We start from the raw sequence: 14639 nt of genomic DNA, 5'->3' as shown, positions 1-14639 counted from the left end.
AAGTATTGTGTTGATTAATCAAAATTTCAATACGATTTAATAATTAATTCATTAGTTATCTAACGATTAAAATAACCATTTCAATAGCATAAATATTCATAAACATGTTTGTCAAAACAACAACGATATTTAAAGAGATAGGGAACAAGAAGCAAATCTGGTGTTTTTTCGTGGCTTGATTGATTTCTCCGTTCTTCGTTCTCTGTTAGCCTCTGCTATCAAGGTGGCTTATGAACACTTTAATTGCTGCTCAAAAATGGCTGATGAGGACCTCTTTCCCAAGAAAAGAAATTGGCACTTGAAGAAAAGGGAAAATGGGAAGGAAAAGTTGAGAGAAAATGAGAGTGTGAGGGATGAGTTGAATGATCAGCAAGGGTGGCTTTTATAGCTGATTGTGGCTGCTAAAAATAAAAAATTCCATCAGCCAAAGAGACCCCCTTGGCTGGCCACACACGTGGGAAAGTTGAGAGATACAACTTTGCTAAAAATAGCCTGGGGCAAATCCATAAAGTCGCATTTTTTGGAGGGGTTTGAATGAAAGGTCGAAAGTTCTTCAAGGGATTCTTTGCAAGCTTATTTATGTCAGCTAAAATGATGATTTGGGTCAATATATGGACGGTTTTGGGCAGCCCAATTAGTAGCTGGTTCGGTTCACTAGATTCGGTTCAATTAATGTTGTTCAACTAGACCCTTTTTTCCATAATTAATTAATAAAATTTTATTTAGCCCAAATTAAATTGGGGATAACTTAAAATTAATTATATTATGAATTAACACACATTTTTGGACCATCTTAGGCTGGAAATAAATTTTCCTCGATGCTTCAAATTGCTTCTCGATTTTATTCTTTGAGCATTGTCTGCCGAGCCAATTTTCGCCTTTTGTGCGAATCTGTCGAAAATAGTCAAAATTAATAAAAATTAACTATAAAATTAATTAAAATTCTTCATGTTCATATTTTTAACATAATTTAATTATTTTATAATATTTAATTATTTGTCGACAAGAATTTAACCGAAATAGCATGATTTTAAGTTAAAAAGGGCATACAAAAACATATAAATTTTCGTGTTTCCACACCCCCAAACTTAATTCATTGCTCTTCCCGAGTAATGCACAAATTTGAAAAGAATTTTCTCGGAAACACTTTTTGAAAAACTCCTTTAGAACAACATTCGTCCCAAAATCATGAAATCAATATACTTATGCTCAAAAACAATAAATTTTATAATTATGCTACTCAAGTATATATATCGTTCAAATTAATCTCAACAATTACTACAATAGCAAAATTAGACTAAATGTTTCTTAATAAAGACATGTTAATCCTTACCAATTTGATTTTAATCCCTTATTCAAAATTAAACTGCAATCATTAAGCTTAATTGATATCTTTATATGTTGAACAGAACAATTTCTCTCCACTAATGTAGGTAACATTTGAGTTTTGAATCAATGGGTCTTTAACAAGGTTGTAACGTGGTTGGGCTTAGGGGTAGGTAAAAGATTGATAATTTTAGGTTTTAAAAAAAATCTAGACTTAGCTTGTATCGGATCTTTCGAAATAATTAACTTCAATACATCAGCTTTTCTTTCCTTTTCACATGCTCTTTAGTGCAATTTACTTCAAGCACATATGCTTTTTTTTCCGAGTATTTTACTGTATGTACTACAATTTTTAGAGTATTTCATACTTCTTTGCAACTTCCCCAAACTTATTTTCAAAGAATACTCTGAATAGTACTGACTCTAGTGTTTGGGACATTTTTAAGATAATTAAGAAAAGTGATGGCTAACTTTGTAAGGGTTCAAATAAAATTAGGCCATAAAGTCTCAAAGTTGGGTTTCAAAAGATAAAAATTTCATCATGGTTGGCTTGAAAGGCTCAAACGGTCCAAACAACAATTGCCTAAATCATTTTCAACGTTCCATGCTTCCTAGGATTTCGCCTCAAGAAACTACTAAGTCAATTCTAAAGACTTAAACTTTCATGCATGCCTAACTTTCCTAAAGAACTAAAATTTTATGGTATGATTTGCATGCTTTATTAGAAATACATTTTATGTCATTATTAAGCTAACATAACAATTTATTGAAATAATCAAACTTTATTCATACTTAAATTTAGCATACTTAACAAAATTCAAATTTATTGAACAAAAATATATCATAATCATAATTAAAAGAAAAATTTTATTCTGAGTGGAAAAAATTTCAATTTTCGATCCCCCCAACTTAAAATGAACAATGTCCTCATTGTTTGAAGTGAATAGATACTATACACCATGTAGGATTCCAGAAAAGAGGAGGTGAATCAATTTGACTACTTCAGTACCAAGCTCTTCCTAGATCCAATGCTAGACATGTATATACTTATTGCCACACTTTGACTTTACTACTTGTCCATATTTACTTTTGATTCCCATATCTTATTTTATTGTGCAGAAATAAAAAATTCCTCATTAATCTTAATTTTATGCTAAGTTGACAAAAATTAATATATAAATTATAAATAATATAATTATATATTAGTTTATCAAATTATTAATAATATTAAAGATATTTGTTATAGATGCTTTTTGAAAATATTCACAAAGAAAGGCACCTAGTTTTTTTTATTTACGAAAAGAGCGACTATATTTAAAAAAAATATTCAATTAAGTCCCTAGACTTAATGAAAATTTAAAATTGAGTTGCAAATTAGAACTTAGATCAAAATTAACCCTTTTATTTGAAACTAAAAGTTTATTTTTTCTTGTTTCAAAAAAAAGTTTATTTTTCCATTTAGGGGATAATTTCTTGGAAAATTATGTCAAAATAAATTTCCATGAAAGATTTGAGGGGTTACAAATGGTTTCGCTTAAGTTCTAATCTCTTAAACATAATTTATTTAAAAATAATTTACTCGAAAATATACCCTAAATCATTAATTCAAAAAGAAAAATGAAAAATTAAGTATCCGGTAAAATGAACGTGATTTTATCCTGTTCAATTTTATCTCCCCAATAATGTTTCAGGCGCTGGGCATTAACTCGAAAATTACCTCCCTTACCTTTGAGTTCAACAACTCCGTATGGATAGACTTGGTGAATCGTAAATGGACCAGACCAACGTGATTTTAGCTTTCCTGGAAAGAACTTAAATCTAGAATTAAACAACAATACTTGCTGACCTGCTTCAAATTCTCGAACTCGAATGTGGTTTTCATGCCATTTCTTAAGTCTTTCTTTAAGTAAATTGACATTTTCATATGAGAACATTCGGAACTCTTCTAACTCATTGAGTTGGAACATTCATTTCTCTTTCATGAGCTTAGGATCCAAATTAAGCTGTTGAAGAACCCAATAAGCTTTGTGTTCTAACTCCAACGGTAGATGGCAGGCTTTCCCAAAGACCAACCTATAGGGTGACATCCTTAACAGTGTCTTGTATGTTGTTCTGTAAGCCCATAAAGCATCATCTAATCTTGGGGACCAATCTCATCGGTTCAGGCAGACTACCTTCTCAAGTATGCCTTTGATCTCCTTATTTTCCAGTTTAGCTTGCCCATTTGTCTACGGATGGTAAGTTGTTGCAACCTTGTGTTTCACTCCGTGCTTGTCTAATAACCATTTTAACCACTTGTTCACAAAGTGGGATCCTTTATCACTGATGATAGCTCTTGGGGTTTCAAACCTTGTGAACACATGCTTCTGCAGAAACTTCATCACAACCTTAGCATCGTTTGTCGAATATGCCTCAGCCTCGACCCACTTAGACACATAGTCTACTGCTACTAGTATGTACTTGTGACCACAAGACGAAGGAAAAGGACCAAGAAAGTCAATACCCCATACATCGAACAACTCTACCTCAATAATATTTGTTCGAGGCATCTCATTTCTGTTGGTGACATTTCCAATCCTTTGACATTGATCACAGCTCTTCACGTAAGCATATGCATCCTTGAATAGTGTTGGCCAAAAGAATCTGGCTTGCAATACTTTGGCCACTGTACGTGTACCTTCAAAGTGTCCCCCACTTGGAGCTGAGTGACAAGGGTATAAAATCTTCGATATTTCATCTTCTGCCACGCATCTCCTGATCATCTGATCTGCACACTTTTTAAACACATCAGAAATAGTACTTCACATCGTGAAAAAACTTTTTCCTTTGTTGATACGTCTTATCAATTGGCATCAAATCACAAGCTAAATAGTTAGCAATATCAGCAAACCAAAGGGTATTATGGAATGATTTACCTTCAGGATATGCTCGTCTGGAAACGTATCCTGAATTGGTATAAGAAGAGAATTCCCTTCTTGTGGCTCCAATCTGGACAAGTGATCTGCTACTTGATTTTCGACTCCCTTTTGATATTGAATTTATAGATCGAACTCTTGAAGTAGAAGTACCCATCGGATCAGCCTCGGCTTAGCGTCTTTCTTCTCAAGTAAATACTTAATTGCCGAGTGGTCTGTATAGACAGTCACTTTGGTACCTACCAGATAAGATTGAAACTTGTCGAAAGCAAACACAATAGCAAGTAACTCTTTTTCTGTTACCGTATAATTCAGTTGAGCTCCTGTTAGGGTTCGACTTGCATAGTAGATGGGATGAAAAACTTTGTTCCTTCGTTGGCCCAAGACTGCTCCAATTGCGAAGTCACTTGCGTCACACATCAATTCGAATGGCAAATCCCATTCTGGTGTGACGGTTATGGTGCCGTGACTAATCGACTCTTCAAATAATTGAAAGCTTTTAAGCATTCCACATCAAACTTGAATATAGAGTCATTCTCCAATAATTTGCATAAAGGTTTAGCAACTTTGGAGAAGTCATTGATAAATCTTCGATAAAAATTAACGTGGCCCAAAAAGCTCCTAACACCCTTTACAGATGTTAGAGGTGGGAGTTTCTCAATAACGTCTACCTTTGCTTTGTCTACCTTGATCCCATGTCTCGTTATCCGATGCCCTAGAAAAACTTTCTCCTACCATAAAATGGTACTTTTCCCAGTTGAGTACGAGATTCGTTTCTTCGCATTGCCTTAGTACCTTAGTTAGACTGGCTAAGCAATCATCGTAAGTATCTCCGAATACTGAAAAATCGTCCATAAAAACTTCCAAATATTTCTCAACCATGTCAGTAAAAATAGACATCATACATCTTTGAAATGTAGCAGGTGAATTACATAAACCAAATGGCATGTGTCTAAATGCAAACGTACCGTACGGGTAGTTGAATGTAGTTTTGTGTTGATCTTTCGGTGCTACTGTAATCTGATTATACCTTGAGTATCCATCAAGAAAACAATAGTAATATCGTCCTGCAAGTCTATCCAGCATCTGGTCCAAGAACAACAAAGGAAAGTGATCTTTCCTAGTCGCCTTGTTCAACTTCCAGTAATCGATGCAAATTCTCCATCCCGTAACCGTTCTAGTCAGGATCAACTCGTTGTTCTCGTTCTCTACGACCGTAATACCTCTTTTTTTTGCCACACACTGGATCGGGCTTACCCATGAACTGTTTGAGATGGGATAGATGATACCCGCATCTAACCACTTGATGATCTTTTTTTTCACTACGTCCTTCATGATGGGGTTCAGTCTCCGTTGTCCATCGATCGTCCCTTTTTTGCCATATTCTAGGATAATCTTGTGCATGCATATAGATGGACTAATACTGCGAATATCGGCTATGGTCCATCCAATGGCCTTCTTGAATTATTTCAGAACTAAGATAATTTCCTCTTCTTGCTTAATGGTCAATTCTACTGAAACAATTACAGGCAGAGTAGAAGCATTACCTAAATAAACGTATTTTAAATGAGAAGGTAATACATTGAGTTCTAATTTAGGTGGTTCATCGATCAACGCTTTTGGTTGGGAGTAGTCTCTCTTTTCTAACTCCAAAGATTCAAAATGAGATTGTCGATTAAATCTCCTTTGATTAGCTTCTAGCAAAGCTAAGTATTCATCCTCTCTTTATCATTTGGAGGATCCAATGTCAAAATTCTTTCCAATGGGTCCTCAACACAGTTGAGTTCCTTCTCCACTATTAAATCTTCTAAATCGAACACTGCAGAGCAACCATCCATTGTGTCAGGAAATCGCATAGACTTAAAGACGTTAAATGTTACCTGATCATCTTGAACACGCATAGTGAGCTCGCCCTTCTCCACATCAATAAGGGTCCTTCCAGTTGCTAGGAACGACCTTCCTAGGATGATTGGTACTTTTTTGTCTACTTTAAAATCTAGAATTACAAAGTCAGTAGTAAAGATAAACTTATCTACACATACCAATATGTCCTCAATTTTTCCTTCTGGATGTGCTAAGGATCGATCTACTAGTTGAAGCATAACTGTAGTTGGTTTAACTTCTCCTATCCCCAACTTCCTAAATATTGACATAGGCATCAAGTTGATACTTGCACCTAAGTCACATAATGTCTTACCACAATATGTTGCTCAAATGTTGTACGGTATGGTAAAACATCCAGGATCCTTCAATTTTAGGGGTAGTTTGTCTTAAAGATATGCACTGAATTCCTTCGTCAGAGTTACCGTCTCAAATTCTCCAAGTCTTTGTTTCTTAGACAAGATATCGTTCATGAACTTGACGTAGTTCGACATTTGCTCAAGTGCTTCAACCAATAGGAAGTTGATGTGAAGTTGCTTGAGTACGTCAAGGAACTTCTTGAATTGAATCTCCTGCTTCTATTTCTGAAGTCTTTGAGGTTAGGGTGGTGGTGGTGGTTTCATTACTGGGACTGATTCTAGTTGATTCATCTTTGGCGAAAATTTTGCATCTAACGACATTGTTAGTTGATCAGAATTAACTGGTCCTGAGGTTACTTTGTCGGGTTTTACAGATTCTGATTCTGGTGAAACTGGAATTTCAACACTTGGTTGAACTTTTTATAAATCTTGAGCGTCAGCTGGCTCCTTTTCAACTTCGACAGTGTTGGGCTCTACTGTCTTTCCGCTCCTAAATATCAACGCTTTACAATCTCCCTTCCCCAGATTTTTTAGATTCTCTGTGTCACTAGGTAGAGCACTTTGTGGTCAGTTCCTGAGTTCAGTAGCAAGCTGGCCCACTTAATTCTCTAAATTCCTTAGAGTGGCACCGTTTTTCGCCATGTATGCCTTCAATAGATTCTCTAAGCTATTGGATGGTTCTGCTTGGGTTGGTTTTTGTACTTGTTGGGGGAAACTAGGCGGCTGAGTTTGTCTAGATTGGGCATAAGTGTTACTGGTTCGAGCCCCTTGGTTACTCCAAGAAAAATTTTGGTGATTTCGCCATAATGAGTTATAAAAGTTGGATTGCAGTCCTTGCCTCCCTCGATTTTGGTTTTGGTTACCCATATAATATATGGATTCGGGGTTCGATGGATATTCTTCAAACAAATGTCCTTCCCCACAATACATACAGGCTATATTCTCAAATTTGTTAGGTGGTTGGGCTGCAAAACTGTTAGACTCATTAGTGGTAAGATTCTTAAGCATTAAGGATATTGAAGATACCTGAGATGGGAGTAAAGTGAGAGCGTCCACTTCATGTATTTCAGCGACTCGTCTTCCTAACACTGCTCGATTGGTTGGCCATTGATAATTGTTGTTGAAAATCTTCTAAATAATTTTGTAAGCCTCATTATAAGACTTAGAAAGGAGAGCACCATTAGTAGAGGCGTCCACTACCATCCTCGTGTGAGTGTTGAGACCATTATAGAATGTCTCAAGTTGAATGCAATGTGGGATTCCTTGATGAGGGCACTTTCATAATAACTCTTTGTACCTTTCCCATGCCTCATACAGGGACTCATCATCCATTTGTTGGAAGGCAGTGATCTCATTCCTCAACTTGACATTCTTGCTCGGCTAACTCTTACCATGTAGAAATGGAGTTTGATGGTAATGAGTTCAACCAGGCACGAGCTCTGTCCTTTAGCGAATATGGGAACAACTTCAGTCGTAATGCATCTTCGAGTACTCCGGCTAACTTGAAAGAATCGCTAACTTCCATAAATAGTCTTAAATGACGATGAGGATCTTCTGTAGGCATTCCACTGAATTGGCCCACAGTCTGAAGCATCTAGAACATGACTGACTTAAGCTCGAATTGTCGTGCCTCAATTTTGGGTCTGCTAATACCCGGATTAAGATCGTTAAATATTGGCACGGAATACTGTCGTAAAGCTCTATCCCTATCATCAGCAATAAGGATAGGATTCTGAGCAAGGTTTGCTCCGTTTCCTTGATTCATATTCTCAAAGTTTATCTCTTCGGTCCTTCTCTGGTTCGCTTGTCTTCTTTGCTGTCAAAAGGTTCGTTCTATTTCAGGGTCCACAGGGAGTAAGTTGATAATCTGGTCAGTACTCATAAACATCTGAAATAATCACAGAAAGATTAAGCAAGTAAAGATTTAAATAGGAAAATAAATAAACCAAAATGTAAAAATAGATTCACATATAATGGCTTTTTTTTAAAATAGTCTCCGGCAACGGCGCCAAAAACTTGGAACGACGAAAATGTGCAAGTGTACAAAATCACAACAAGTAATAAAGTGACAAGTAAATGTCGAGTTATCGTACCCACAGGGACTGTAAAAAAGAATATTTATGAAATTAATGTTTCAACACTTTGGTGATGGAAAATATTTTGGTTTAAAGATGATTAAAAACTAATGGTTAAAAACTAAGTAAAAAAGAAATTTAAAAATAAAAAAGGTTCTAATGCACGATTTCAAATAAGGTTTAATCAAGATGATATAATTGTGTTGGATTAATTACATTCCTTTAACTTAGAATTATTAAACTTATGTTTATACTGCTACGAACAAATTCACGGCAACTCGGTAATTTGCTAACTACTGCTTATACATACTTATTAAATTAATCAATCTCTTGAACATTTTTCAATGTCAATCCAAGCTATTAATCCATCTTCACAAGCATATAAAAGATCAAGTGAGGTAACAGAGTATTTCTACCTTGAAACAGTTTAATCACAATAATCTTGCAAGTTATGCAAGTCATATGTATCGCCAAATACAATGCTAAATTAACCCCTTAGAAGAATAAACATGCACTGATTAAGTATTGTGTCAATTAATTACAATTTCAATACAATTTAATCATTAATTCATTAGTTATCTAACAATTAATATTGCAAGAATAACTTAGGTATGATTTTACTTAATCAAGCATCTTATCGATGCCTATAACAGCACAAACACAATTTTAATAATTCAAACAGGCAAAATATAATCAACCCAACACGGATTAAATTCAAGCTGGATTGATTAAAATAAAAATTTCAATAGCATAAATATTCATAAACATGTTTGTCAAAACAACAACGATATTTAAAGAGATAGGGAATAAGAAGCAAATCCGGTGTTTCTCTGTGACTTAACTGATTTATCCGTTCTTTGTTCTCCATTATCCTCGGCTATCAAGGTGGCTTATGAATGCTGTAATTGGTGCTCAACAATGGCTGATAAGGACCTCTTTCCTAAGAGAAGAAATCGGAACTTGAACAAAAGGGAAAATGGGAAGGAAAAGTTGAGAGAAAGTGAGAGAGGAGAAGAGAGAATGAGAGTGTGAGGGATGAGTTGAATGATCAGCAAGGGGTGGCTTTTATAGCTGATTGTAGCTGCTAAAAATAGAAAATTCCATAAGCCAAAAAGACCCCCTTGGCTGGCCACACACATGGCAAAGTTGAGAGATTCAACTTTGTTAAAAATAGTCTGGGGCAAATCCATAAAGCCACATTTTTTGGAGGGGTTTGAATGCAAGGTCGAAAGTTCTTCAAGGGCTTCTTTGCAAGCTTATTTAGTCAGCTAAAATGCTGATTTGGGTCTGCATATGGACGGTTCTGGGCAGCCCAATTGGTGACTGGTTCGGTTCACTAGATTCGGTTCAACCAATACGGTTCAACTGGACCTTTTTTTCCATAATTAATTAATAATAATTTATTTAGCCCAAATTAAATTGAGGATAGATTAAAATTAATTATATTTTGAATTAACACATATTTTTGGACCATCTTAGGCTGGAAATAAATTTGCCTTGATGCTTCAAATTGCTTCTCTGTTTTATTCTTCGAGCATTTTCTGCCGAGCCAATTTTCGCCTTTTGTGCGAATCTGCCGAAAATAGTCAAAATTAATCAACTGTAACTATAAAATTAATTAAAATTCATCATGTTCATATTTTTAACATAATTTTATTATTTTATAATATTTAATTATTTTTCAACAAGAATTTAACCGAAATAACATTATTTTAAGTTAAAAAGGCATGTAAAAACACATAAATTTTTGTGTTTCCACGACGCCACCAAATACAGTCAAAATCGGAGGTTGCCTGCCACTACTACAACCATGGGCTCAGTTTCACTTTTTATTTTTACGTCCTCGAGTGGACCACCCATATACATTCTCACTCATAACGAGGTAAAATTTATATTAGATTTTACAATTATTATATAGATTTAAAATATAATTGTATGATAAAAATTTATTTAATTAGGTGGAACCATTCGACAAGTTATGTTATACCACTCTTGAAGATATATGGCTTCTATTAGACCAACGGTCGAAAACGCAAGTAAGTATTAAATAAAATATATATACAGAAAATAGTCGTTTCATATTTAGTATTTAGTATTATGTATATAATTAATATTTTTATCACGTTCATATAGTTTCAATTGACACCATACGAGGATCCGAAAATTTGGGAAGTAATTTCGGATGAATTCTTTCAAAATTTGAACATTTGGCATGTGAAGGTTCCACTAGTCAACTATGCTACCGTGGAGATGCACCAGACAGATAGACTGTTGCGGCAATTTGGATTTCGACAATCGATTCCCGTGGCACCTGAAGTGCTCGACGATGAGCACAAAATTGACTTACGGCAATCGAATACAAATTGGCCAGTATTCTGGTCGAAATATATCGAAATGTGGGAAAATCAATATGATTATATACCTACTCGGGAACCGATCATCATTCCAAAGTTAGCGTGCACGCTAAATTACATGCAATGGTTTAAGATCCATGGCAAGCCATATTTGCTGTCAGAAGAGCAGAGTCATCGACAAATTTGTGTCGAAAGAGAACGACGGGGCCCTTTAAATCCAAGGAGAAGGGATGACAACATGGGCCCATCAACAGCGCCCACACAATCACCGGGCCCAACGCCTCAACCGACGATACCCATATCATAGCCTCTTAAGATTATGTTAGGTGCGTATTCTGACCCTTATATTTATCCTAACCCTTATATGTTTCCTTTTCCCAGTCCTATGCTAGGTCGGAATGCATGGTCTGGTGTATCTCCTTTCCTGACGATATATAGGCCGCCATCGCAGGAGGGATCACACGAGGCACCGTCGGGGACTCTTCTCATTACCAATCCCTATTGCCTTATGAGATTCAAACACCTCCTCTGTGGATGATGCAAAAACCTCTGCATTCTTTATTCTATCAAGGTGGGTCATCCTCCCAACACCCACAACCACAATCCCCGCCAGAGCAACCACAACCTCCGCCGGAATCTGAACCAAGGAGGAATCCAGTGCGTAACCGTCGACGACCCCCATGTGGCACTGATTTCTATCGTCACATACATTTATTTTTTTAATATATTAGTACAAACTATTTTTATATTGTGTTATTTAATAAAATAAAAGTTGTTTTTAATATATTAATAGTAATTTATTTTTAATAAATAAAAGTTCTTTTGAATAAGGCAATAGAAATAATACAACATAGTTCCATTACAGCAACTATCAACTATTTCGATTTAGACATGATCGAATTGTATGACCTTGGTTCCTACACCATCCGCACAACTTCTGTTCGTTCTTTCCTGGATATTCATATTGTTACGTATTCTCCTCGAGCAAGGTCGACGTTTTAGTTTGTGACGCAATTCTCTATCCGGTAACAACATAAATGGAGCAAACGATACAGACGGCCACTTACGTTCATTTGGGACCAGTGGGAATACGTGTCTCCACACATTGTACATGTATTCTATTTTGTACACTTCGTCGACATATCTCATGGGATCCAAATGGAGATTCTGACAAGCTGCAATTGCATGAGTGTATGGATAACGAAGTGCGTCAAACGTCCCACAATCGCAAGTCCTATTTCTCAGGTGTACACGATATTGTTCGCTTGTAATACATTGGTTCGATCTGTCAAACTCCGTTACAAAAAACCATAGGTTTTCACAATCGTGACACACAATGTGCATGGTGTTGGCCCGCGCCTTTGCCTTGTTAATTTCTTGCAATACCTTCTGGCACCATACATGGCCTCCCTGCATTTGGCCTTTATAACTCATTGCTCGCTTTGGAAATAGTGCCGCTAAACGAAAATATGTCTCTCGTATAACCGAGGTTATTGACAAATGACGTGTTCCTTTTAGAACATAATTTATGCATTCAGCCAAGTTTGAGGTCATATGACCATATCATAGACCGCCGTCGTATGTTTGTGTCCACTGTTCAAAAGGTATGTTACAGAGGTAGTCTGCACCTTGTTCATTAACTGAATGCAAAATCGCTAACATCTCATAAAAACAGTCCTTATTGATCTCGTACCTTGCCAATATAAGTTGATAGTGAAAATTACATACCACTCTTCCATTCAGAATAAATTGAATATTCCAAATGAAATTATATTAATAGAGATTAAATACCCATGTTGGTAACTTGTCGTCGTTCAGTGGTAGACTGATATTACCCGTAGTAGTTGAATGCAACGTACCTTAAACAATACTAATGGTGTGTGCGACCTCATAGGCTTCCCTATCGCTCAATTGCAGATAGTATTCCAGTGCCCCGATCCGATATAATGCAAATATCAGGTTAGGGGCAGACTTGCCTTCTTAACCTAGAAAGAAAGAAATCCAAGTCATCATTTGACTCCCCTAGTGTTATTGCAAACACAATTGGAGGATTCTCCCACCGCCATCCTGTGCCACAGCTAGCAATAGCCGATGGGTATATCTACCATACATAAAGGTACCGTCAATTTGTACCAACGGCTTGCAGTACACAAATGCGTCCGGACATTGCTTAAAGCTCTAGAACAGATGCTTGAACACTTGGCATCCACGGAGCAATCGATATTTGTAGTACACAGGTGCCGTTTGAAGGTCATGCAACCTAGGACGTACTTCTCCAGCACTTGACAACGCTGCCACACCTCATTATATTAAGCGTCCTACCCACTATGCATATTTTCCAACGCCTTCTGCTTGCTATCCAAGCCTTGCAGTAAAAGGGTGTATACCTCAATTGGTTACGAATATTGGCAATTAAGACCAACACAAAAGTCTTGGGATCTGCCTTTACCGTCGGTAGTAATAAGCTAGCTATCATATCTGAATTCATCTTGGGATGATCTTGTGAAACACCTATCAACAAAGTACGTTAAATAGTGCAACATTAAGTAATAACAGTATTATTCAAAAACCCTAAACACCCAGTGATATTGTATTGGCAACATAGGTATGTGGACCTTTTTACTTTTCTATCTTCCACAAGCCTGCCTTTTGCCTAACCAAAGCCATGATTTTCCATGAGCATGTACCGTCTTGCACTGCACACTTGGCCTCGAACTTCTCAGATTTGGATTTAACCACGTTGTAGTTAACCCCGTTCATGATGCTATGTTGTTTTAATGCACCAAGAAAACTATTCTTACTGGAAAACTCCTTACCGACTTCCAATTCAACCGAATCTAATAAAGAACTTGTACGATCATGCCTTCTGTGTGGTAGATCTGGAAACTCCAACGCATCATCTACCGATAGATTGATATTATGCATGTGGGCTAGAGGCGAGTATGTCCTGAATCAAGGATCTTCTTCTTCTTCATCTGAACCCCTTTCAACATCTTCAGGTTTGGTTGGAATAGGCTTCGGTTCAAAAAATAATACAACTTCTACATAATTGGGGCTGGGCACTCGAGGTGGATCCACATTGGACTCATCATCCAACCCACCATCATTTGCAACGTACAAGGTCCCTTCGCCAGTGGACGTCGTAGGGAGTACATCATCCCTTCTTGTGGACGTTTCGTAACGTCCCCAATCAGATGTGGATTTCCAACCACTAGAAGTTGATGTTATTCCCCAACACGTATTTCCAGCAACGAACATCGACCAACAGATGTGCATGTCCCATCCACTAACCGAGTTTCGTGCAGGAGTTGTGTATTCCATACTTCTACCAAACACGGATGCTTCCGTGTTCTACCTCCCACTAACAGAGTGTAGGGTAGGGGTCATGTAATCCTCTCGAGCAGCAGTAGATGTTAAAGTCACAAATGTTTCATTTGGCGATGAAAACTATACATATAACTCAAGATAGGGTGATCCACTAGCGAGATGAGCATGCACCATCGCCTCCAAGCTACGACCACCTTTCATATCAAATGAGTCATATGTCACGGGATCAACCGAAGCACAAATTTGATACTTAATAGATAAAACTCTCATTGGCGTCATTCTGAATATTTTATACCTAATTCTTTTACGAAGTCCTATCAAATCTATGTTCTGGTTAAAAACTAGTCGCGTTGTGTTCTCTGATAAAAAACAACGTCGTTCTTGGTGTCACGAACCTCACCA

General features: G+C 36.7%; 1 non-coding gene across 1 annotated transcript; it reads left to right on the top strand.

Moving 5' to 3' along the window:
- The first annotated feature begins 7739 nt into the window (after positions 1-7739).
- On the top strand, positions 7740-7846 carry LOC121218774 (small nucleolar RNA R71). The gene has a single exon (XR_005915251.1). It is a non-coding gene; the product is annotated as a small nucleolar RNA R71 (small nucleolar RNA).
- Positions 7847-14639: the final 6793 nt, after the last annotated feature.

Source organism: Gossypium hirsutum, chromosome D06 (genome assembly GCF_007990345.1).
Source record: "Gossypium hirsutum isolate 1008001.06 chromosome D06, Gossypium_hirsutum_v2.1, whole genome shotgun sequence".
Lineage (NCBI taxonomy): Eukaryota > Viridiplantae > Streptophyta > Magnoliopsida > Malvales > Malvaceae > Gossypium > Gossypium hirsutum.
Note: the sequence above shows the minus strand (reverse complement) of the source record. Positions and strands in the feature narration are given on the sequence as shown.